General features: G+C 43.5%; 1 long non-coding RNA gene across 1 annotated transcript in view; it reads right to left on the bottom strand.

The window, feature by feature from the left end:
- The window catches only part of LOC140427665 (uncharacterized), a 106,222-nt gene extending 93,406 nt beyond the window's left edge, over positions 1 to 12,816 (bottom strand). The window contains exon 1 of the long non-coding RNA XR_011948584.1: positions 12,633 to 12,816. This is a non-coding gene — a long non-coding RNA (uncharacterized lncRNA). The remainder of the gene's footprint in view (positions 1 to 12,632) is intronic.
- Positions 12,817 to 26,517: the final 13,701 nt, after the last annotated feature.

Raw genomic sequence — 26,517 nt, forward strand, 5'->3', positions numbered from 1 at the left:
AGCATGAAATTGTGCCTGAGTCGGTGGAGGCGGGGTCCTGGGGGAATTCCATCCATACAATTTTATACCTCAGAACCTGCCTTCTGGGGGGCGTGCAATTCTGCCCCATGTCCAACGTCCAAAGATGTGCCGGTTAGGTGGGATTCCAGGGTTACAGGGACAGGGTGGGGAAGTGGGCCTGTGAACGGTCCTCTTTCGGAGGGTTAGTGCAGACCTGATGGGCTGAATGGCCTCCTTCTGCACTATAGGGTTTCTATGATTCTATATTGCCATAACATTAACATTGGTTTTTGAATTACTGTTCATTGAAATTACTACTACGCTATAGTCTCCCCACAGTACTGGATGAGCAGAAATGTCCTCCAATTAAAGATTGGGATGTTCAAAGCCATGGTCTTCAATGCCCAGCACAAACTCCATTCTCATCCCCCTTAGTAACTCCTGAGGCTGAAACAGGCTGTTCACAATCTTGGCCTCATATTATACCCAGGAATGATCTTGTGTACACGCATTCCATCTCTGCAATATCTCTCAACTTCAGTAGGTACCTCAGCTCATCCACTGTTAAGAGGCTCAAGCATATACTTGACTGGACAGATCTAATACACTCCTGATAGGCCTCCCATTTTCCACCCTCTAAAAACTTGAGCTCCTCCAGAAGTCTGTCACCTTGCTCAAACTAATTCCCGTGCACCCATCGCCCCTTTGTTCATTAACCTACCTTGGCTCCCAGTTGAGAAACAGCTCGATTTCAAAATTCCCATCCCCGTTTTCAAATGTCTCTGTGTACCTATCACTAATCGCTTCCAGCCCTGCCTAGACTGTAGAGACATGGAGTCGTATAGCTTAGAAAAGACCCTTCAGCCCATCAAGGATTAATTTTCAACTTTGGCCCATGGGGCATCTCCAATTTTTAATCTCTCCACGACTGTTGGACCAGAGGTCTGGAATTCTCCCCTTAAACCTTGACACCTCTCAGAGACAGTCCATAATATCTACTGCTTTGACTAAGCTTTTAGTTACCTGTTCTTGTATCATCTTCTGTGGCAAATGTTGTTTGATAACACCCCTTTGAAGTGTCTGGGATGCTTTACTATAGCAAAGGCACAATGTAACTAAGTTATTGTTGTTGGCTGTATGGCTGGAGGCCATTGTAGATAGAGTGAGGAGCAAGATAATGGAGGAATTTGATCCATCTTTGAAGTGTTCCGTCCACTGCACCATTTGGCTTATTCTCACAGGAACAAGATGAGTGATCTGATCAGGTTAATGTTCATCTCTCACACCCGTTGTCAGTTTTTTGGTGTTCTGTGCGCCATTTCCACCTGGAAGTGGCTAACTGAAGCGTATCAATCCAACCTAGCATTCACGACAGACCTTTGTCCTTGCTTCATAGTCGCCTGAGGAAAATATTTTTGAAAGGTCACAAAACTCCCCATGAACGAGTAAAAAGAACAGCAATCTCACTCAAAGAGACGCTCGAGACAGCTGGTGGCACATTAAAGTGGGGCGAGATGCTTGGCTTCACTATGCCTATCTATGGAGTAATTAATCTGCCACTATGAGTGTGGCAGGTGGAACAGAGTGTTCTATTCCTCCAATATTAATTCAACAACAACATCCATTGATACAGCACCTTCGAAAGCAGAAGAATTGGCAGGATTTCAGAAGGTGCTTTGCAGTAAAGAGCTTCTGTCTCACTTTTTATTAGAATTTTGCATAGATTACTTGGGACAAGATTCTGTGCAAAATAACAATAAACGTGACCATATTTCCTTGAACATTCATCTGGCTGGACACACACAAAGCACAGATAAAGGACGCTTTAAGATAAGCACAGGGATTTGAGTTAATTAGTTTCCCCTCGAACCAAGTATTGAGAAAGAAATGATCAACACTTTGATTTAGTGGATATTTAGTAGCACAAAGGCCAGCAACATAGAACAGCCTGATTAACTCATGTTCGAGATCAGAGGAAGTTGTGTGGATTTGCTGTTGAAAAGATTATTTATCGTTGACCCAAGTTACGTCCATAAGAGTAAAGCCAAAAGGAGTTGAATGTAGTGTTGAGATGACGGGAACTGTGGGAGCACGAACAAAAGCAGCCATTTTAATACTGGGTGGTATCAAGTTAGCTGCAGAATGTTACGATGCAGAAGGATGCCATTCAGCCCATTGACTTCACCAGGTCTTTAGAAGAGGATTATGACTTGGTGCTATTTCTCCTGCCTTTTCCCCGTACCCCTGCACATTGTTTCTGTTCAAATAATCACCGAATGCCCTCTTGAATGTCTTGGTCGAACCTGCCTCGACCACCACTTCCAGACAGATCATTCCAGACCTAAACCATTCACTGTCTGAAAAAAAGTTTTCTCACATCTCATTTTCTTCTTTTGCAAATCACTTTAAACCTGTGCCCTCCCATTCTCAGTCCTTTAATGAGTGGGAACGGCTTCTCCCTAGCTCTTTCCAGCCCCCTCATTATTTCTAACATCTCTATCGAATTTCTTTTTTACGATCGCCGATCAGACCCCAACAATAGCTAGGATACAGGACAGAACTCGATGTTTTATTTTAATTTTGTATGACTATGAGGAAAGGATACCTTCCTCCAGGAGTGATTTCATGAAGAAATAAAGATGTGGATTTGTTTTTTAAATTTCCAATTAAGGGGCTTCCAATCCACCTGCCCTGCACATCTTTGGGTTGTGGGGGTGAGACCCACGCAGACACGGGGAGAATGTGCAAACTCTACACAGACAGTGACCCGGGGCCGGGATCAATCCCGGGTCCTCGACACCGTGAGGCAAAAGTGCTAACCACTGCGCCACCGTGTCGCCCCAGGATATGGTATATCAAAGTGAACTTATTGCTAACATAGTATTAAAATAACTTTAACATCACACCATAAAGTAAGTTACAATTACCCCTTAAATAATGTCAATCAATGCAGTGGCACAGTAACAATTAACTGCTATATTTATTCCCACTCAAACAACAAAAACATTTTTAGCTCTCAATCCACTGTTAACTACAGTTAACCCTCAGGAATACCTGCTATACAAATATGTTCTTTGCTTTAATGAAAAGATCTGAATCCTGTCAGAACCATGCAGAAGCTCTGGCTGTATTTTTTCAGAAGATGCTTCTCAAATCATTTCAGCTCAGCTCCTAATCAGACAAGTGTGAACTGCTTGGAAAGACTGCTAATCTATCTGAAGATATATCTTTAGCTGAACTGCAGTGAGAGTAAAGTGCTTCATTTCTGCTCACAGCTCCATCTAACTCTCAACTGAAACTCTGCCTTCCTGCTTCGCTCCGCCTTTAGCTACGTTATCTGGTGCTGCACTACATCTAGGATGTCAGCACCTTGGAGAGAGTGCAGAGGAGGTTTACAGGAATGATTCCAAGAATGAGAAACTTCAGCTACGAGGATAGATTAGAGAGGTTGGGACTATTCTACTTGGGGAGAAGAAGGTTCCACTGGTTTAGCACAGTGGGCTAAATAGCTGGCTTGCCATGCAGAACAATGCCAGCAGCACGTGTTCAATTCCCGTACCAGCCTCCCAGAACAGTCGCCGGAATGTGGCGACTAGGGGCTTTTCACAGTATCTTCATTGAAGCCTACTTGTGGCAATAAGTGATTATCATTATTATTATCTTACCAAGCTGAAATCTAGTTAACTCCACATGGAACTCTCCTTAATCCAAACAAAACTGCATTAGCCCAAGCTTTTTACAATGACCTATTTGCAATCCTGGCTCCCAAAACATATTTTTGTTTTGAACCAGCATTATTTTTAAACAGGACTGCGGCAGTCACACACACACACACACAGAATTTTAACCTTTGCTGCACAAAATGCCTATAATACAATATACCTGAAATTCCGACATTCTTCACACCTTAGCCTTCTTCTTCCCCAAGCATAACAGTCCCATCCCCTCTAATCTATCCTCGTAGCTGAAGTTTCTCATTCTTGGAACTATTCTTGTAAACCTCGTCTGCACTCTCTCCAAGGTCCTCACATCCTAATTCTAGTGCGGCACCCAGAACTGTTCACAATACTGAGGCTGAGGTCTAACTAGTGCCTTGTCTAAGTTCAGCATAACTTCCTTGCTCTTGTCGTCGATGCCCCTATTAATAAAGCCTAGAATATTGTATTCATTAATCAACTGCTCTCTCCACCTGTCCTGCCATCTTCAATGATATTTGCACATTTCCAAAGATTTCCCTTCACATTAAGTGAAGCCAGGTTGCGTACTTACTCTTTCAAAAATAGCTGAGAGTCTGGTAGACTGGATACTAAAATGTACCTTAAGACGTACACAGACTAGCAAGTGATTATACATGGTCACTGCATTTCAATTGTAATGGACATGGAAGTCATGAATGGAAATAATGTTATCACTGCGACTGCATATTGAAGGAAAAGCTAAAATTATCTCTTCAGGTACTGACTGCTCACAAAACGAGACTGTTGTGTGAATTGTGTTTTGTCCAGCCATCTCTTCGCTGACAAACACTGTTGTGCTATCAGGAAAAAGAACTGCAATAAGAAAAGCCCAGCCAAGGATGACGATTTCATTATGGACTCTTGAGCAAGCCTCTCTCTTGTCCTGCCGCTAATAACATGTGCTACCATTATCTACACTGCATGACAAAACATTCAGTGCTTTTGTTTCCTTCTGCCCTCCCCAACCCACAACCCCCCTTTGCCTCCCACCCAGTAAGCCCCATCATTTGTACATTACTCTATTTACCGTGACTTCATTACTGCTTGTACCAACTGATGCAAAAAGAGGCACAACCAAATTTACTCTCCCTCGTCACCCCCAGCATACCACCCCTATTTCCCCTTCAGGTTTGCAGCACTCTTTCTAATCAACACCAGAAAGGCCGTGGCAGAAACTTGGTGATGGCAACTCTTTGTCTTCCCACATTGAGACACTACTACAAGACAGGGTCTACAACACCCCAGCCCATGTGTGCAACTCAATCTGTCAAGGCTCCCCCTCCCTGCTCCCCTCCTCACTGAGGAAAAATAAATGAAATTCCATTGCAATAGCCTCAATTACATCTTTTTCTCCCACAGATAGGAGGGGAAGCAATGTAAACACTTTTAATCACGGTATCAGAATGCTGATGAACTTTGCCCTGCATACTGTTGGATCATACACAGAAGCAAAGGACACCATGCAGGAAGCGGAAACATTATTAAGTCCTTTGAAAGCCGCATCTTTCTTACCTTTTGTGTTCTCTCAAAGTTTACAAACAAAAGACAATGTGATTTGTCTCTTCCTATTATGGGAGTATGCCAACATAAGAATATTTGCAGATTGGCTAAGAAATACTAGTTCAATATTATCTCATCTAGCGAAACCAGACTATGATCAGGATTCATACTGACCTTTTTCGTGAAGCAAAAAATAAAACCAATGGAAGGAATATCACCATCGGAAACCTTACCTATACAATTTACTTCAATCATCTATTTTGATTCCCCCTGCCCCGTAATTTTCTGACCTTTTCTCTTGATGGTGACTGTTATTCCCCAAGCAGCGGTGGAGGCTGTCACTAACTTGTACCCAGTACAGGACTTTGTATGGCGTGCAGGAGCAGAGACAGCGAGTATCGGTAGGTTTATCTCGCATGGGGTGAGTGTCACTGCAGCTGAACTTGGTCTTGCCTTCACCCAATGCTGGAACATGTATCTTTACCAGGCCTTAGGCACTATAATGCCACCGGCCAGTTATCACAGTAGGAATCAAGGATCATAAAATCATACAACATAAAAAAAAGGCTATTCGGCTCATCATGCCTGCTTCTTGGAATATCAATCCAATTTAGACCCTCTCCCCCTACTCTCTCCCCAGAGTCTTGCACATTTGTGCTTTTTGCTTATCCAATTCTCTTTTGAATGTTACCATTGAGCCTACTTCCATCAAGCTTTCAGACAGTGCGTCGCAGATCACAACAATTTGCTAATTAAAAGCATTTTCCTCCTTATCTCTCATTGGCATTTTTTCAGCCAATTATTTTGAAACACTCAGCGAATATTATCCCCCTCTCCCAGCCAAATGAAACTGAAATCAATTGGAAAGCTCAGTACCAACTCACCTTTTGTGATGCATCCCGTTGTCACCTTTTGAATATTGGTATGTGTACAGTGAGCTTCATGTAACATGGGAGGAATTGTAATGGGTGGAGAGTGGTCATCCTTGCCCACCTCAGTAGCAAAACTTGTCAGCAGGGAGCCCACCCAGCTTATCATTAGCGAATCGTGTACTGGAGTTGATAAAGCGAGAAAGATGACATTTAGTTAAAGATATCTCGGGGGGAAAAAAAGAGGGTGGCTCACACATGGTTTTTTTCCAGAAGTGAGTAATAACAAGGATGTATTTATAAAGCAGCCTTTTATAGTGTAGCTGTACTAGGAAGGTGTCAATGGAAAGCACACAACGTTGAAAATCAGGAATCAAAATAGCAACACGCAGCAAAACTGAACGAGACAGATGGGTTAACCATTCAGCTGTGACACCTCATCCCTGGTTTCACTCACAGGCAAGGTAGTAAAGGTTCCATCACAACTCATTGCTAGTGAAGGGTCCCACTCCAAAACATTGACCTTTCTCTCACAAATGCAATCTGATGCACTGTACATTTTCCATTTTAGAGTAGACACTGATGTGTTAAAGCTTGCACAACCGGCAGAGAGACAGCTAAATGCAATCTTTATCAGATACTGCACTAAAGTATTTGCTGAAATATACAGTGTTGGCTGTTTGCAAATTATGTAGCCATGGAACGCACACGCTGGTAATTATGGATAAATATTAATGCAATCTTTTCATTTCTATAATTTCAATGTACATGAATTGTGCCATACGATTAGAACCCAACAAGATTGACAGCCTGTACAGCAGGTACACCTTGTGAACACCACTCTTTATGCCACACACAGCACTCCATTTTAAAAAAAGGGCTTCATCCAACTCACTGTGGGTGATTCCACAGGAAATCTGACACTACATTATTTAGGGGAGGCATATATATAGTACAGCCTGAATATAAAATATACCACCGAAATTATTCCATTGCATAATGTCATCAGGTTCAAATTGTACTTTTTAGTTTGCATGCTGTGCTGAACAACCCATATGCAACAAAGTGGTTGCTGCAATGCAAGCTCGATCAACTCAACTCCTATCAAACCAACTTGGGTCACCTTTGCTTGGAGCGTTTTTTAAGTGGAGACTATGAAGGGGCAAGAGGAAAGAAATGAGGAAAATTGGTTGGCATCCTAATCAAGGAGATGAGAAAAACTTCTCAGCCATTTGGCTAAGGTCAAGGATAAGATCAAACATGAGATCAGGTATAATGCCTGTTCTTGTCAGTTTGGTTCTAGTATGTCCCTTGTCTGGGGACCATGAATTAGATTCAATTTGAATTGGTTTTTGAAGCAAGCAAGAAGATGGATTAGGGGCTTGCCCCGTTCAATCCGTGCATTGGCTTTGTAATTCTAAAGGAATAAAACTTTACAAAAAGAAAGACAAGGTGGAGGAAGAGGGATGTATCAAAAACATGCATGTCACAATTGAACTTTGATCCCATACAATTGGTGTTTGGTGTGGCCAGTTTCCTCATAAATGAAACTCAACACAATCCTTGTGTTGCGTTCTGCCGGAGTAGAAGAATGGAGTCAGGAACGGACAGATACTCTCATGATTAAGTGTTATCATCATAAATGCAACAGAATCTGATCTAAGTTATAAAAGTGGAAGCAATGATCAGAAGGACTTTTCTCAGCAGGACTATGATGCTGCTACCAGGCATTGACCAAAAAGACATCATCCTTCAGTTACCAAATCATAATATATTATTGCTCTTGGAATGTGACATAGATGACCAACAATGATCATTTTCAGCATCAGGAATGGGGAGGTTTGATTGATAAAAAGTAATAAAACATCTCCAGCCATGAACAATCTCAGGGATTCACACATCATTCTGGAGTTATCCTCATCAACTCTTTTGTGTCATATTGCTAATAACTAAGAGCATTGATTCAGGCTGTCTATATTTCTAATTAATCAGGAAATATTCAAAGTGCCGCACTCACATTTAGACAAATATAGATGAAAAAACTGTTGTGCATTGAAATACCGGTCAGTATTAGTCATTAATTGAGCTCGAGTAAGATTGACACCTACTTGAGTGATGTCAATGGTGGATCCCAAAGTAGGAAAATGGACGAGACAAGGTGTGCAAAGAGGTTGGCTTCTGGAGGCCTTTGAAGTGACCTGACAGGATTTAATTAATCTGAGAAATAGTGCCAGTAAGCAACAGATAGATTAACCATTGGTCTTTCAATAGTGGGCATAGTAAGAAGTCTACAACACCAGGTTAAAGTCCAACAGGTTTATTTGGAACCACTAGCTTTCAGAACGTAGCTCCTTCATCAGGTGAGTATTGTAATAGTGGGACACTGTCAGCAGGAAATGGACAAGGAACCAGAGGTGTAGGGGCGTATGCAGAGATACATACTCGGAGGCAGCTCCTAATTCGACCAACATTTTCTCCACATTTTTATTCACCTCTTGTGCACAATAAAACAAGACAGTTTAATTCAAAGGGCGTTTGACAACCAGCAAATGCTCCTTTGCAAGACTGACCTTCAGGATACAGATGTTCACCAGCTACCTGTAATTTGCAGTGCTAAAAGAACATGTTTGACCAAAATCAATGAGGCAAAAAAATCAACTTTCATTTTAACAGCGAAAGTCAATTCGAGCATTGCCTTTCCCGTTTAGGGTTCCCACTTCTTTCTCACTCCACTCCCTGACATAGGGCAACACTGATGTATGAAGGGGTGGGATCACTTGCTTGTGTTTCAGTAATAAGGGCAGCAGCCATGTCGAAATCTGAGCGAGGAAAAAAAAACACTCCCAATTGAAGACATGTTTATTCATCAAAGCACTCCATGTGCCTTACCTTCACAGCAGTGTGTAGGTCACCTCCGAATGCACTGTTTACTTCAATTATATGTCACAATGAGAAACAACAGCCTGATGATCTTTTATCAATTTAAAAAAAAATTATTTTTAGAGTACCCAATTATTTTTTCCAATTAAGGGGCAATTTAGCGTTGCCAATCCACCTACCCTGCACATCTTTGGGTTGTGGGGGTGAAACGCACGCAGACACGGGGAGAATGTGCAAACTCCACACGGACAGTGACCCAGAATCCGAACCCGGGTCCTCAGCGCCGTAGGCAGCAATGCTAACCACTGTGCCACCGTGCTTCCCTTCTTTTATCAATTTAAACATCTGCGTGTGTGAATGAAATGTTTATGGTTATTTTTCCCCCCTGCAGTTGTTTTAATAGAACTTGTTGGATTTTAACTCTCCCGCAATGGAGGAGGTTAAACTCTTCTGAGGGGGCGAAAGACAACTCAAAAATACCCCCCCCCCCCGCCCAGGTCACCACAATCTCTGTGTCTTCAGCCCCTCCTCAAATCTCCCTGGGTCCCAACAGTAACTCATCATCTGTCTTCATCCCAACCACAGCTTCACCCCCTGGGTTTTTTTTCCCAGTCCAAGCAAATCCTGTCTTCTTGATCACCATTGCCAACCCCCAATCTATCCAGCTCAAATCCACGTTGAAGCAAACGCGGCTCAAGGAACCCTTGTGAGTTGCAATCCATTCCATGCAAAACCATTCAGTCTTCAGGGAGTGGTATCCCGGTGAAGGAGCAAAGCGGGCTGCAGGCATGGAGTGGAACCGTGACTGAGCACCACAACGCCATTGAATAATCCGTTAAATATTGTGCACTCGAATGGGAAAGGGCGGGGTAAGAAATGGCAAATTAGCTTAATGCCTGGCCATTTCTTCAAACTGAAAATCGTTCTCTTGAGCTGCGAATGTAGGGGACCTGTGTGCTGTCACCAAGGGAGTACCGCTGTCACCATTTAATAGAGTTAAGGCACTGGTAAATGGACAGTCAACATTCACATCATCTGTAAGTGGGAAGCGAGCCTTCTCCGTAGGTAGGGGGAGAGGGGGGGGGGGGCGGGCTGGTCTGTCTTGTCCCTAATGATATTTGTAACTTTACATTGATTGAACCAGAGATAAAAGCTCACACTATGTCACATTTAAAAGGCCACCGAACATCTCCTCGTGCAGTTTTGTCCCTGTCACTAGTCCATAACATTGAACACAGTGATTTCGGAGTTTAAACACCTCCAGACCTGCTCACCTACCCCCCCCCCCCCCCCCCCACACACACACACACACCATTTTCGTTTCTAATTTGGATAACAATTAACAAACACTGGAAGCACGCAACGTCCATTTAGATCTTCAGAGTGTATCGATGTGCCTGTGACAGATCTGGAGATAGATAACATGTTGACTAGTTCCCAAACTCCCTGGATGTCGCTTCATTGACTTGCCAATGCGACAGAGAGGAGGTGAGGTGGGCAAGCGCTAAAATTTCAACTTCAGGCGAGTTGTTCGGAGGATTTTGGAGCTGAACACTCACTGGGAGGGTGGGTGGGGTCTGGAGGGTTGTAAACGACCACAAGCAATACACCTTACCCCACACCCTACAGCTCCCAGCTCCCTTCCGTCCACTGATCTTGCTAAAGGGTCACATTCCGCGTTGACCTGGGCAAGTTGACTGTTGCTATTACCAAACTGCCTCAGTGTCACTGCAGAGTTCCCTCAGTGTGCACTGTCACTCCAATAGTCACTGCTCACCTACTGAAGCCGTTTGACTTGAACGTTCTACTGACCCTACAATCGTTGCCCCCATCCAAATGGACAGCCTTTCCCCCCATCCCCGGCTCTTCCAACGAATATGCCATCTCCTTCAATCCCCTCAGAAAAGCCGTCAGCCGGACAAGTTCTCCTTTGACAGAACTGCACTTAATATTGAAGTTATGAATACAGGGCAGAGCATTAAGATCAGTGGTCTGTTAAGAAGGGTTGGCGGAGAGTGCCAGGGAAAAGGCGGTTGAATTACAAGCAAAATGCTAACAGAGATAGTCCCAGTAATGAAATCTCATGGGTGGTAATCAACAGATTGATGGAGCCGGAGCAGTGAGCTGGGCAGGTGACCTCCCAGCAAGTTAGCCTCTTCCTTCCAACACTGCTGCCTGGTTACGGCCAGGTAAGGATGAGCTCTCCCCTGGCATAGTGCAAGACCACTAGAAAGAGAAGACACGCACCCACGGATTGTGTGTGTGTGAGTGGAACAAGGTGCGAGATGACTGGAATCGGATGGGGTATTAGCAGCTCTGCATCGCCACCTGCCGCATGTAGGAGGGCTCCATCCTTTGCTCAATACGATAAACCCACTCTCGCAATCCACTTTCTTCCACATTTCAGCCCGACTCTCTGTCTGAATGATATTGCAAACGCACACCCAGTCTAAACTTCCAGGCTCAAAGTGGCCAATTCTAAACCAAACCATGGCCGCTGACAGTTAACACTGATTCGCCCAATGCACTGTAACACTTTCTTGGCTCAGTCCGGGGCAATGCTTAAAAAATAAACAATCACATTCACCATGTCCCAAGCCGTTATCAGCAAACTGTACATTCATTACAGAATCTAGCCTGGAACTGTGGGATCTGCAAATACAAAAAGCAGTCACCCAACTGTGTGTGTGAATATGTGAAAGACTGTGTGTGAGAGAGACTGTGTGTGTGTATGTGTGAGAGAGGGGGGAGAGAGAAAGAGAGACTGTGTGAGAGAGGGAGTGTGTGTCTATGAGAGAGAGAGAGGAACTGTGTGAGAGATGGAGTGTGTGTCTATGAGAGAGGGAGACTGTGAGAGAGGGAGTGTGTGTCTGTGAGAGAGAGGGAGAGACTGTGAGAGAGGGAGTGTCTGAGAGTGTGAGAGAGGGAGTGTGTGTCTGTGAGAGAGAGAGACTGTGAGGAGAGTGTGTGTCTGAGAGACTGTGAGAGAGGGAGTGTGTGTCTGTGAGAGAGGGAGAGAGAAAGTGACTGTGTGAGAGAGGGAGTGTGTGCCAGAGAGAGAAAGAGACTGTGAGAGAGGGAGTGTGTGTCTGTGTGTGAGAGAGGGAGTGTGTGTCTGTGAGAGAGAGAGGGACTGTGTGTGAGAGAGGGAGTGTGTGTGACAGAGTCTGTGTCTGTGTGTGTTTGGTGGGTCCTGTCACCTTAGTTCTAATACTCTCCAAGAAAAAAAAAGGTCTAAAAATCGCACGCCATGTGTAAACTCTTGAGAATTTCTAATTGGAATCACCAGCGAGCCATTTCAATGTAGGTAAAGGGGCTTTGGCTCACAACAGGCATTAAAAATAAATAAACACACGGAGGAAAGTTAAGGAAGCTTGCGACCAATGGTTCATTTTCCGCACTATCCATATCTTCAAACACTACAGCCCGTCAACTAGCCGGCATCTGTCACAATACAACCACATACACTGACCAACAGCTTATTAACGTGGCTTTAAATAGCAAAAGACTTAATAACTCCACATGTTCCATTCTCTCTGCAAGCTGTTCCGACGCTCAGTCCCATTCTCTCACTGCAATGCAGTCAGTGCTTCTATCTCTCCCCTTTTCAAATATATTCTTCTTTAACATTATTTTCACCTCCTACCTTCCCCGCTGCAGATAAGAAATCCGATTAGGTAGAGTGAGGCGAAGGTCATTTTCCCCGGAGCTTGTGGTGGCGGCGTGCAGACAGTTCCCGGAGACTCTCAGTCAGATGTTCGCTCCTTTGCCAGAGCGGTTCCTGAAACTGGCGCTAAAAACAGTGCCACACTGAACTATATCGCATGCCAACCTCTGCCAGAATATTCCTCCGCGCCGGGGCGGCGCATCGCCTTTCACACTCCGGCAATCAGTCAACCAACACTCCACTATCTCAGAAATATCTGTATTTAGAGAGAGAGAGAGACTGAGAGGTGCAGATAGAGAAATACATTGGGATGAGATAGATAGATAGTTAGATAGATAGATAGCCAGATAGATATATCTAAATAGGGATAGACAGATAGTTGTAAATAAGGATACAGATAGATGGATAGATAGAAAGGGATAGGTGGAGATAGAAGATAGAGATAGATAGATAGATAAATAGGGATAGATAGAGATAGATAGATGGATCAATATAGATAGGGATAGATAGATGGATAGATGAATAGAAAAATAAATACATATGGATAGACAGACAGAGATAGATAGCGAAATAAATCGAGATGAATAGATAGATAGAGATAAATAGGGACAGACAGAAATAGGGATAGATAGACAGACAGGCAGACAGATAGATAGACAGACAGGTAGACAGGTAGATAGATAGACAGACATGCAGACAGATAGATAGATAGATAGACAGACAGGCAGACAGATAGACAGACAGACAGATAGACAGACAGGCAGCCAGAGACAGACATAGATAGATAGATCTAAATAGGGATAGACAGATAGGTGTAAATGAGGTTGCAGATAGATGGATAGATAGATAGGGATAGATAGAGATAGATAGATGGATAATATAGATAGGGATAGATAGATGGATAGATAAATAGAAAAATAAATACATATGGATAGACAGACAGAGATAGATAGAGAAATAATTCGAGATGAATAGATAGAGATAAATAGGGATAGATAGAAATAGGGATAGATAGATAGCTATAAGGATAGATAGATAGCTATCTGTAAGGATAGATAGATAGCTATAAGGATTGATAGATAGATAGATAGATAAATAGCGATAAGGATAGATAGATAGCTATCTATAAGGATAGATAGATAGCTATAAGGATTGATAGATAGATAGATAGATAGATATAGATAAATAGCGATAAGGATAGATAGATAGCTATCTATAAGGATAGATAGGTAGATAGCTATAAGGATTGATATATATATATAGAAAGATATAGATAGATAGATAGCTATAAGGATAGATAGACAGATAGATAGATATACAGAAAAAGAAAGACATAGGGGAGATAGATGGATAGATAAATAAATATGAATAGATAAAGAGATAAATCATGATGAATAAACAGATAGCGAATAAATAGGGTTAGATAGATAAAGAGATACATACATAGATATATAGATAGATAGATAGATAGATAGGGAGATAGATAGATATATATATAGAGAGAGATACACCGAGAGAGAGAGAGAACTAGGGGTAGATAGATCGAGAGAGAAAATATGGATAGATAGATAAATAGGGATATTTGGATGGAGATAAACAGGGATAGATAAATAGAGAAATGCATATGATAGATAGATAGATAGTCTTTAAAATAATAATCCTTATTATTGTCAGAAGTAGGCCTACATTAATACTGCAATGAAGTTACTGTGAAAATCCCCAGAGAGGTATAAATGGATAGAGATAGCTATAGATAAATAGGGATAGGTAGATGGATAGATAAATAGATAAACACATTTAGATAGATAGAAAGAGATAGATATATGAAGAGATTGGTGTTTAGAGAGATAGATAGATAAATAGGTGCATAGAATAATACATCGATGATTGGCAGATTAAAATAACTTCCAAAATGACTTGTACATCTTAAAATAAATCACCAGGCATTAAACGCTTGCATCTCCCTTTAATATAAATGTGATATGTTTGTTCCAATTGCTGCTTCCCCCTGGCGCGTCCCATTTGGCTAAAGGTGATATTTTCTCACCGGCTGCTGATCAATGGAAAAGTGGCCAGCTGCAAGAAGCCGAGTGGCTAGTTACTGGACTTGGGGACAGAAAGATAACGAAATTTGCCTGCTCACCACGGGGCGGGCTGAGTCCCGATGCTTGCCCGGCGTTCCACTCTAGGCGAGCAGGACAACTCATTAGGAATAGCGAAGGTGGATCTGGGAGGACAGGGTTTCGGAGGTGCCCTCCTGGCGGTCCATGCTGCCTGTTGGGAGGGATGGCGCATGCTCAGGCGAGACGCTCTGTGCACTAAATGTGATCTCCCTGTACCTGAAAGCAGTGTAATGTGCAGTCACAGGAGAACGTCAAGCGCCCGAGGTATATAGTAGCCAGGCTATTTCTATCTTCTTAAAGGGACTTGCGCCGTGTACCGTGAAATAAAATGCCCAACGATTCGGTTCTCGAGAACAGAGAACAGCAATCAACGTGCATCATTTATTTCATTTTGGCACTGTTTACAAGCTTTAATAATCATTTTTGACGCGTTCTAGCCAGAGAAACCTTGCCCATGCACTTTGCCGTAAGCACAGAATCATTGTTTTAACCATGCACCGTCCAAAATGTCACTTTATTGGTTTGAAAGTATGTTGTGCTTTGTTAGTAATGACTGAGTGGTAGACGTGGCATGTTCGCTACAGAGAGAGACTTTTCACTGAAGGTGACACATTTGTAGTTCATGACAACCCTTCGGCCAATCAGGGTGGATCTGTCAACCAATTCGCCCCCCCCCCTTTTCTCCGGTCATATAACTTATTGTGAGCATTTCAAATTTGGCATTCTTGCCTTTGATTCTGATGAGTGCAAGGTGAAAAGCTTTGGCAACATGCCCCTCTTTTCAGCAGTATTAGTAACCAGGGCTCAGCTACGTTTACACTGAATTCCTCTGCCCACTTTTTCAATGGTTCATTCACCCTTGAGTGCCTGTCTCAAAATAGCAAGCAAAGGCTTTGCTTAAGGATGTGACGAGCTTGGAGACCATGCAGAGAAGACTTACGGGAATGGTGTCAGGGATGGGAGATTTCAGTTTTATGGAAAGGATGGTGTTATGTTCTGTGGTGTGGCCATAAAACCATAAGACCATAAGACATAGGAGCGGAAGTAAGGCCATTCGGCCCATCGAGTCCACTCCACCATTCAATCATGGCTGATTTCAACTCCATTTACCCGCTTTCTCTCCATAGCCCTTAATTCCTCGAGAAATCAAGAATTTATCAACTTCTGTCTTAAAGACACTCAACGTCCTGGCCTCCACCGCCCTCTGTGGCAATGAATTCCACAGACCCACCACTCTCTGGCTGAAGAAATTTCTCCTCATCTCTGTTCTAAAGTGACTCCCTTTTATTCTAAGGCTGGGCCCCCGGGTCCTAGTCTCCCCTGCTAATGGAAACAACTTCCCTACATCCACCCTATCTAAGCCATTCATTATCTTGTAAGTTTCTATTAGATCTCCCCTCAACCTCCTAAACTCCAATGAATATAATCCCAGGATCCTCAGACGTTCATCGTATGTTAGGCCTACCATTCCTGGGATCATCTGTGTGAATCTCCGCTGGACCCGCTCCAGTGCCAGTATGTCCTTCCTGAGGTGTGGGGCCCAAAATTGCTCACAGTATTCTAAATGGGGCCTAACTAATGCTTTATAAAGCTTCAGAAGTACATCCCTGCTTTTATATTCCAAGCCTCTTGAGATGAATGACAACATTGCATTTGCTTTCTTAATTACGGACTCAACCTGCAAGTTTACCTTTAGAGAATCCTGGACTAGGACTCCCAAGTCCCTTTGCACTTCAGCATTATGAATTTTGTCACCGTTTAGAAAATAGTCCATGCCTCTATTCTTTTTTCCAAAGTGCAAGACCTCGCACTTGCCCATGTTGAATTTAATCAGCCATTTCTTGGACCACTCTCCTAAACTGTCTAAATCTTTCTGCAGCCTCCCCACCTCCTCCATACTACCTGCCCCTCCACCTATCTTTGTATCATCGGCATACTTAGCCAGAATGCCCCCAGTCCCGTCATCTAGATCGTTAATATATAAAGAGAACACCTGTGGCCCCAACACTGAACCCTGCGGGACACCACTCATCACCGGTTGCCATTCTGAAAAATAACCTTTTATCCCAACTCTCTGCCTTCTGCCTGACAGCCAATCGTCAATCCATGTTAGTACCTTGCCTCGAATACCATGGGCCCTTATTTTACTCAGCAGTCTCCCATGAGGCACCTTATCAAAGGCCTTTTGGAAGTCAAGATAGATAACATCCATTGGCTCTCCTTGATCTAACCTATTTGTTATCTCTTCAAAGAACTCTAACAGGTTTGTCAGGCACGACCTCCCCTTACTAAATCCATGCTGACTTGTCCTAATCTGACCCTGCAATTCCAAGAATTTAGAAATCTCATCCTTAACAATGGATTCTAGAATCTTGCCAACAACCGAGGTTAGGCTAATTGGCCTATAATTTTCCATCTTTTTCCTTGTTCCCTTCTTGAACAGGGGGATTACAACAGCGATTTTCCAATCCTCTGGGACTTTCCCTGACTCCAGTGACTTTTGAAAGATCATAACTAACGCCTCCACTATTTCTTCAGCTATCTCCTTTAGAACTCTAGGATGTAGTCCATCTGGGCCCGGAGATTTATCAATTTTTAGACCTCTTAGTTTCTCTAGCACTTTCTCCTTTGTGATGGCTACCATATTCAATTCTGCCCCCTGACTCTCTGGAATTGTTGGGATATTACTCATGTCTTCTACTGTGAAGACTGACGCAAAGTACTTATTTAGTTCCTCAGCTATTTCCTTGTCTCCCATCACAAAATTACCAACGTCATTTTGGAGCGGCCCAATGTCAACTTTTGCCTCCCGTTTGTTTTTAATGTATTTAAAGAAACTTTTACTATCATTCCTAATGTTACTGGCTAGCCTACCTTCATATTTGATCCTCTCTTTCCTTATTTCTCTCTTTGTTATCCTCTGTTTGTTTTTGTAGCCTTCCCAATCTTCTGACTTCCCACTACTCTTTGCCACATTATAGGCTTTCTCTTTTGCTTTGATGCATTCCCTAACTTCCTTTGTCAGCCATGGCTGCCTAATCCCCCCTCTGATAACCTTTCTTTTCTTTGGGATGAACATCTGTACTGTGTCCTCAATTACTCCCAGAAACTCCTGCCATTGCTGTTCTACTGTCTTTCCCACTAGGCTCTGCTCCCACTCGATTTTAATCAGTTTCTCCCTCATGTTACCTTTATTTAACTGTAACACCTTTACATCTGATTCTACCTTCTTTCTTTCAAATTGGAGATTGAATTCTACCATATTATGATCACTGCCTCCTAAGTGCTCCCTTACTTTAAGATCTTCAATCAAGTCTGGCTCATTACATAACACTAAGTCCAGAATGGCCTGTTCCCTCGTGGGCTCCATCACAAGCTGTACCAAAAAGCCCTCCTGTAAACATTCAATGAATTCCCTTTCCTTGGGTCCACTGGCAGCATTATTTACCCAGTCCACCTGCATATTGAAGTCCCCCATGATCACTGTGACCTTGCCTTTCTGACATGCACTTTCTATTTCGTGGTGCATTTTGTGCCCCGGGTCCTGGCCACTGTTAGGAGGCCTGTACATAACTCCCATTATGGTTTTTTTGCCTTTGTGGTTCCTCAACTCTACCCATACAGACTCCACATCATCTGACCCTATGTCATTTAGTGCTATTGATTTAATTTCATTCCTAATTAACAAGGCAACCCGGCCCCTCTGCCCACCTCCCTGTCTTTCCGATAGGTTGTGAATCCCTGGATGTTTAAATGCCAGTCCTGAACCCCCTGCAACCATGTCTCTGTGATGCCTACCACATCATACCTGCCAGTCACAATCTGGGCCACAAGGTCATCTACCTTGTTCCGTACACTGCGCGCATTTAAATATAGCACCTTTAATTCTCTATTGACCGTCACTTTTTGTTTTCTTAGTGTGGTGGACCTTGGTTTACTGAGCCTTTCCATACACTGTGTCATATTTTGTGGGATGGGGACTATTGTAACCTCTCCTGAGTTTTGTCTTTTCGTGCTTTTTTGTATACCTAAGCAGCTACGCCTCCCATTGATTACTTCACCTCTTGGTTCCCTGACTTTCCCTTCCCCCCCAATCTTTAGTTTAAAGTCCTATTTAAAGATGGTAAAGATGCACACAGAATATCTAGTTCTTTACTAGTTAAAATAGTTTATTGACAAAATGAACATGTGGAAAGATAACTAAAGGAACTATGATACAAATCATAACGATAAGGGAATTCTCCTGGAGTTACTTCTAATGCAACTGTCCTCTAGTACCACTTACTACCAACTGCCCAATCTCTGGAGTCACATAGTGGATCTCTGTCCCCACCTGCTGGTTGGAGGTGGTATATCAAACTATATACATTACTATGCAATCGCCATGGCTAGGATTGGTAGCCTTAGAGCAGAGAAGGTTATGAAGGTTAAGGGAGGATTCAGCAGGTGTGTTCAAAATGAAGAGTGGTTTTGATAGGACATTTAGGGAGAAACTTTCTATCAACAAGGCCAGTTGGCAAACAAAGGCTGCAAATTTAATATTGCGTGTATAAAAGCCTTGGGTGTGGGAGGGGATGGGAGGGAGGAGTAGATGAGGAGATATTTTTACCCAGCAGATTGTTACAATTTGGAATTTGCTGGAGAAAAGTTTCAACCGTAATTTTCAAAGGGAAATTGGATCGGTATTTTTTTTTTAAAACTTGGAGGGCGACACGGGAAGACTCACAAGGAATTTGGGGGTAGTTGGATAGCTGCTTCAAAGAGCTGGCAGAGCCATGGTGGTCTGAATGGCCTCCCTCTGTCCCGTATAGATCCGTGATATGAATGCTAATTAGACTGTAACTAATAGTGCAGAGTGAGGGCTATCAACCCAAACAAACACAGTGTTGCATGCACCATGCGTTACATCATTCAAGCTGTGAAAGAATTGTTGCATAATTTCATACTAGCTTCCCTTGGATATGAGGTGACATTGAGATAAATTAATTGATGTTTACAAGATTATGGAGGGAACTGTCAAAACACATCTAAATATGATTCACCACAGTGAAAGGTTGAGATACCAGGAAACAAAACTAAGAGATGTGAATGCAAAAACAGAATCAGAAATAACATTTTTGCTCAAATCACAATAACATTCTTCAATAAGTTGCCAGATAAATCTATTAAATAGGGGAATTTATGTCCACATGAGGAGGGAAAGGATCAAGGAAATGGTGAAAAAGTGGGGTTGATTTGTGGAAGAGACATAAGCCGATTGGACTTAATTAACCTTGGCAGTTGCTTCAATTTTTAAAAATAGTTTTCGGTTGTAAAATTCTCATCTTTGCAATTCAATCCCTCTGTGGACTCATCCTGGATTGGATTGGATTTGTTTATTGTCACGTGTACCGAGGTACAGTGAAACGTATTTTTCTGCGAGCAGCTCAACAGATCATTAAGTACATGAGAAGAAAAGGGAATAAAAGAAAATACATAATAGGGCAACACAACATATAAAATGTAACTACAAAAGCACTGGCATTGGATGAAGCATACAGGGTGTAGTGTTAATGAAATCAGTCCATAAGAGGGTCATTTGGGAGTCTGGTGACAGTGGGGAAGAAGCTGTTTTTGAGTCTGTTCGTGCGTGTTTTCAGACTTCTGTATCTCCTGCCCGATTGAAGAAGTTGGAAGAGTGAGTAAGCCGGATGGGAGGGATCTTTGATTATACTGCCCACTTTCCCCAGGCAGTGGGAGGTGTAGATGGAGTCAATGGATGGGAGGCAGGTTCGTGTGATGGACTGGGCGGTGTTCACGACACTTTGAAGTTTCTTGCGGTCCTGGGCTGAGCAGTTGCCATACCAAGCTGTGATGCAGCCCGATAGGATGCTTTCTATGGTGCATCTGTAAAAGTTGGTAAGAGCCAATGTGGACATGCCGAATTTCCTTAGTTTCCTGAGGAAGTATAGGCGCTGTTGTGCTTTCTTGGTGGTAGGGTCGACGTGGGTGGACCAGGACAGATGTTTGGAGATGTGCACCCCTAGGAATTTGAAACTGCTAACCATCTCCACCTCGGCCCCGTTGATGCTGACAGGGGTGTGTACAGTACTTTGCTTCCTGAAGTCAATTACCAGCTCTTTAGTTTTGCTGGCATTGAGGGAGAGATTGTTGTCGCTGCACCACTCCACTAGGTTCTCTATCTCCCTCCTGTATTCGGACTCATCGTTATTCGAGATCCGGCCCACTATGGTCGTATCGTCAGCAAACTTGTCGTATCGTCAGCATCCTTTCTTTCCAGTGTAACCTCTTCCAGTCTCCAAGCCCCTGCATAACCCGCTTTCCTCCAAATCTGGCCCATTGTCTATATTGCCATCCCATTTACCTATGGCTGCCCTAATCTTCATCTCCGGAATTCCCGTCTTAATCCTTTCTGCCTCTCCACCCCTCTCTCCTATTTTCAGACACTCCTATCAGGAAAACAGAGGTAGTTTTAGATGATCTATATCAGTATTGTTAAATATTAGAAAGAAGGTATATATTAAAATGGGATTAATTGAGTGTTTTTGTGTAGAAAAGGGTCATACTCTAAATTACACTCATGTTGAACAACGGTGTTTGCATGTATGGGGGTTTAGGTTTCAGTTCAAGCTGTGTTTTATTGTGCTGAGAGCGTTTAGAATATATAAACACACTTGGAGGAGGACTGAACTGTTGCTCAGCAACCAGGAGCACTTTTAGGAAAAATACCTCTTGAGTTTTGTTTTAGCTGGAAAGACCTTCGCGAGGAGAGAGGAAACATCGCTCACACCTTTCCCAAAGGAAAGTCACACAATGGAGTATGGCACAATGAAATCAAGTGAAAGAAACGCAAAGAACAGCTAGTTGAGGAAATTGGAGAAATGAAGAGTGGTTTCCAGAAAGCCTGAAGTTAAAGGAACATAGGGAACTGGAACTAGAATGGGGCACTGTTCATTGAAGTCACAGATAGAGCTGAGAAGGATTTGGCTAGTAAGAAGTCAGAAAGATATCTGAAGTGACCATAAGTTTTGGGATATCTTACTCCAGCCTGTGAAGCAATAGTTGAAGCAATTAGTGACTGGATCTCTGAGAGTTTCTGTAAATGTTTAAAAGCATTCAAGACAAAGAATCCTGAAAGGAGAGTTGGAAAACATGGACTCCAACAGTAGAAAGGAAGCCTTATTTGAATGGATAATTGGAAAACCTGGAGGTGGATCCTTGATGAAAACAATTGAGGAAAGCATTGGTTAAAACAAGATTTTAAAGCATGTCTCTTTGAGAGTGGCGTTTGAAAACACTCATTAGACAATTATCTGGGGGGGGGAATTGAAAAAAAACCTAGAGAAGATCGATTGAGTGGCATCTGCCACCTGGCTTAACAGTGGTTGTTATCCTGGAAATCTGTGTAGATTTGTGAAGATAAGGGAGGAGTGAAGGAGTACAATATTACAGTCAAACTTTTCATGTTTAAGAAAAGTTTCTAAAAAAGTAAAACATGACAGCTTTCTGATGTCATGTGAGAGTACCTTTAAGAAATGGATGTTTAAGCAATGTACCTTTAAGAAATGGAGCTGATCATATTACTGAAGTGATGTCAGAGGGTGGGGGGAGCTGAGCTCACTTCTGCTTTTTGAGTTTCAGTTTGAGAAGGTCGCTGTGAGTGTCTGTGTGTTTTGCTGAGAGCTGCAGGAAGAAACACAGAGCTGGTCTGTTGATTTCTGCAATCCAAAGACTATAAATATATTGAATGTAACCTAATGTGCTCCTATTTTTGAAGGTTTGAAGTCTTTTGGATGCTTAAAGGAACGGTTTTAAGGATTATTTAATGTTGTAGTCTTTTGGGGTTATCTTTGAAGTAATGGGGGTTAATATATTCAATGTTTGTTTTTAAAAGGTTAACTTGAGTTCATAGAATAAACATTGTTTTGTTTTAAAAACCACTTGTCCATTTCTGCTGTATCACACCTGGAGAGTACGCTGTGTGCTTCCCACACCACAATCTATTAAAAGTTGTGGGTCGGTTGAACTCCATGAAACACTTTGGGGCTCCGTAAACCCGGACCCATAACACTGAGCCAAGGCTCCAGTCTAGGATTTTCCCATCCAGTAGCAACACCGACTGGAATTCTAACCCTCCTCATAACATTTTGTCCAAGCTTCTGGTCACTAGTCCTAATATCTGCATATGTGACACAGTGTCAAATTTTATTTGTTAACACTCCCATGGGACTATTTGTTCAAAATCATGAGGGTGCTGGAAAGAATAGTTAGGGGGAAATAGTTCCTGCTTGTAAAAGTATCATTAATGAGGGGGCACAAATTTAAAGTGATTTGCAAAAGATGCAAATGTGATGTGAGAAAAAACAAGTGGTTCCGGTCTGGAACGCACTGCCTGGAAGAGTGGTGGAGGCAAATTTATTCAATTGAGGCATTTAAGAGGGCTTTAGATTATTATTTTGATAGAAATTAGCATACATAGCTCATTTGGACAGCCGATTCAGACATAATGGGTCAAATTGCCTCCTTCTGTGTCATAACAATTCTGTGATTCAGTCATACTTTAAATGTGTTCTTTCAATGTAAGTTGTTGATATACCATGTAAAACACCCTAAACTGTGCTCTTCTATTATACAATGGACAATTTATAGGAACTATCTCAGGGCCCGAGAGCAACATCATCAACGCTGTCTAGAAGGATCATGTGAATCAAGTGGAAGAAATAAAGACACAGACATACCAAAGTGCGAGAACATGATGATCTCACATCAGCTGAGATCAACCATCATGTGGTCATAATGCCTGCCTCAGGACAAACATGCCCAAACAAGAGCACTCCTCACAGTTACATCATGGAGCTCACTCACAGGGATGCCAAAGTTAATGTGTCAAAGATAATCTCAAGGCCTCCATGAATGTCTGTTTTATTAACATTAAAATATGTGAAGCAGATTCCCATTCGCAATCAACATGGTGACCCATCAGCAAAAATGGTGTCAAGGTCTTGAGCAGCAATTGAGAAAGAACAGTGAGAGAGAGCAATCCATCACTAACACTGCCAGCCCATAACCAATATTCTCCCTGTTGTGTGACATTATGTGAAATGTTCAGAATACAAAGGGTTAATGTGGTATCATAATTAACCACTAGATGGAGCTAGATGCAGAACTATATAGAGCACTGACTCACAGGCTACTGGGAGAAGGCTGGAGAGGAGAGCATATGAGTAGTGAGAGGGATCAGAGTACAGTTGTAGATAGAGACTAGTGTTAGTTATGTGCAGATTGTAGATTACTAGATTATTGTTTACTTTTGGAGAAAGTGCTTGAGCTTTAATAAGTAGTGCAAATAAAAGTTAAAAGCAAATTATTGCGGATGCTGGAACCTGAAATGAAAGAGAAAATGCTGGAAAATCTCAGCAGGTCTGGCAGCATCTGTAGGGAGAGAAAAGAGCTAACGCTTCGAGCCCAATGACTCTTCGCCAAAGCAACAGACAGAGAAAGTAGGAAATATTTATGCTGTGGAGTGAGAATGAAACATGAGTCATAGCCACAGAAACCCATGGAAACCGGGTGCTAATGGCCACAGAAACCAAGGGAAAGAGTGCTAATGGCAGTCCCCAGAGAGAACAAAAGATGTGAAAGGCCAAACAGCAGAGAAACTAACATCAGAGGGTGAACTGCATATGTGGGGGGAGAGGAAGGGAGAAGCAAAGAGGTGAAAGGGGAAGGAAAGGTGGATAAGATCGGGAGGGTTAAATATATATCAAGAAAGACAAGAAAGAAAGAAATGGTAATAGAGAGGGAAAATGAAATGAGATGAAAACAAATGGGTTGAGGTGGGGTGGAGCTAATCATCTGAAGTTGTTGAATTCGATGTTAAGACCGGAAGGCTATAGCGTGCCTAACCGGAAGATGAGATGTTGTTCCTCCAGTTTGCGTTGAGCTTCACTGGAACATTGCAGCAGACCAAGGACAGGCATGTGGGCATGGGAGCAGGGTCTTGTGTTAAAATGGCAAGCAACGGGAAGGTCAGGGTCCTGAATGCGCACAGACCGAAGGTGCTCAGCAAAGCGATCACCCAGTCTGCGTTTGGTCTCTCCGATATAGAGGATACCACATTGGGAGCAGCGAATGCAGTGGACCAAATTGGAAGAGATACAAGTAAAACACTGCTTAACCTGGAATGAGTATTTTGGGGCCTGGGATGTTAAGCATGGAAGAGGTAAAGGGACAGGTGTTACACCTTCTGCGATTGCATGGGAAGGTGCCATGGGTGATGGGAGAGGTACTGGGTATGTTCGAGGAGTGGACTAGATTGTCTCAGAGGGAACGGTCTCTGCGGAATGCTGACAGAGGGAGTGAAGGGAAGATGTGTTTGGTGGTGGCATCACGCTGGAGTTGGCGAAAATGACGGAAGATTATGCTTTGCATACAAAGGCTGGTGGGATGAAATGTGAGAACGAGGGGGACTCTATCCTTGTTCTGGGAGGGAGGGGAGGGGGTGAGGGTAGTGGCGCGGGAGATGGACCGCACACTGTTGAGGGCCCTGTCAACAACTGTAGATAGGAAATCATGGTTGAGGAAGAAGGAACACATTTTCGAAGCACCATTAAAAGTTAGCTTTGTGAATGAACTTCGCTTCTGTGGCCTTTGTGAACACTACAACATGCATCCTGATGACACGAATAACAAAGAACACCACATGTGGGAGAATGTGTAAGGGTACAATAGGGTTTATAAGCCATCTTTAAATCCACCGCCAAAGCTGCTACCACACTTTCACCCACCGTCTGCAAGGAAGGATGATCCTCAACACGAGGGTTGGAAATGATGATTTTTGACTGTTGATTGTAGGTTACACTGAAGCCAACTCTAATGGAGCACCATAGTGGCCCTTGTGTAATATTTAGAGACTACAAATTGGGACATCAGGGGCGAAATTCTCCCCAAACGGCGCGATGTCCGCCGACTGGCGCCCAAAACGGCGCAAATCAGACGGGCATCGCGCCGGCCCAAAGGTGCGGAATGTTCCGCATCTTTGGGGGCCGAGCCCCAACATTGAGGGGCTAGGCCGATGCCGGAGGGATTTCCGCCCCGCCAGCTGACGGAAACGGCCTTTGTTGCCCCGCCAGCTGGCGCGGAAATGACATATCGGGGCGGTGCATGCGCGGGAGCATCAGCAGCCGCTGACAGTTTCCCGCGCATGAGCAGTGGAGGGAGTCTCTTTCGCCTCCGCCATGGTGGAGACTGTGGCGGAGGCGGAAGGGAAAGAGTGCCCCCACGGCACAGGCCCGCCCGCGGATCGGTGGGCCCCGATCGCGGGCCAGGCCACCGTGGGGGCACCCCCCGGGGCCAGATCGCCCCGCGCCCCCCCCAGGACCCCGGAACCCGCCCACGCCGCCTTGTCCCGCCGTTCAAAAGGTGGTTTAATCCACGCCGGCGGGACAGGCAATTTATCGGCGGGACTTCGGCCCATCCTGGCCGGAGAATCCAGCGGGGGGCCCGCCAACCGGCGCGGCCCGATTCCCGCCCCCGCCGAATATCCGGTACCGGAGACTTCGGCAACCGGCGGGGGCGGGATTCACGGCAGCCCCCGGCGATTCTCCAACCCGGCGGGGGGTCGGAGAATGACGCCCCAGGTTCCTGTTAATGTTCTCATATGTTTGATAACATTCCTGTGAAGTGCTGCTGTGTGATATTTTACTCCAGTGAAGGTGCCATGCAAGTGCAAATTGTTGCTA

The sequence above is a fragment of the Scyliorhinus torazame genome, chromosome 8 (genome assembly GCF_047496885.1).
Source record: "Scyliorhinus torazame isolate Kashiwa2021f chromosome 8, sScyTor2.1, whole genome shotgun sequence".
In the NCBI taxonomy this organism is placed as follows: Eukaryota; Metazoa; Chordata; class Chondrichthyes; order Carcharhiniformes; family Scyliorhinidae; genus Scyliorhinus; species Scyliorhinus torazame.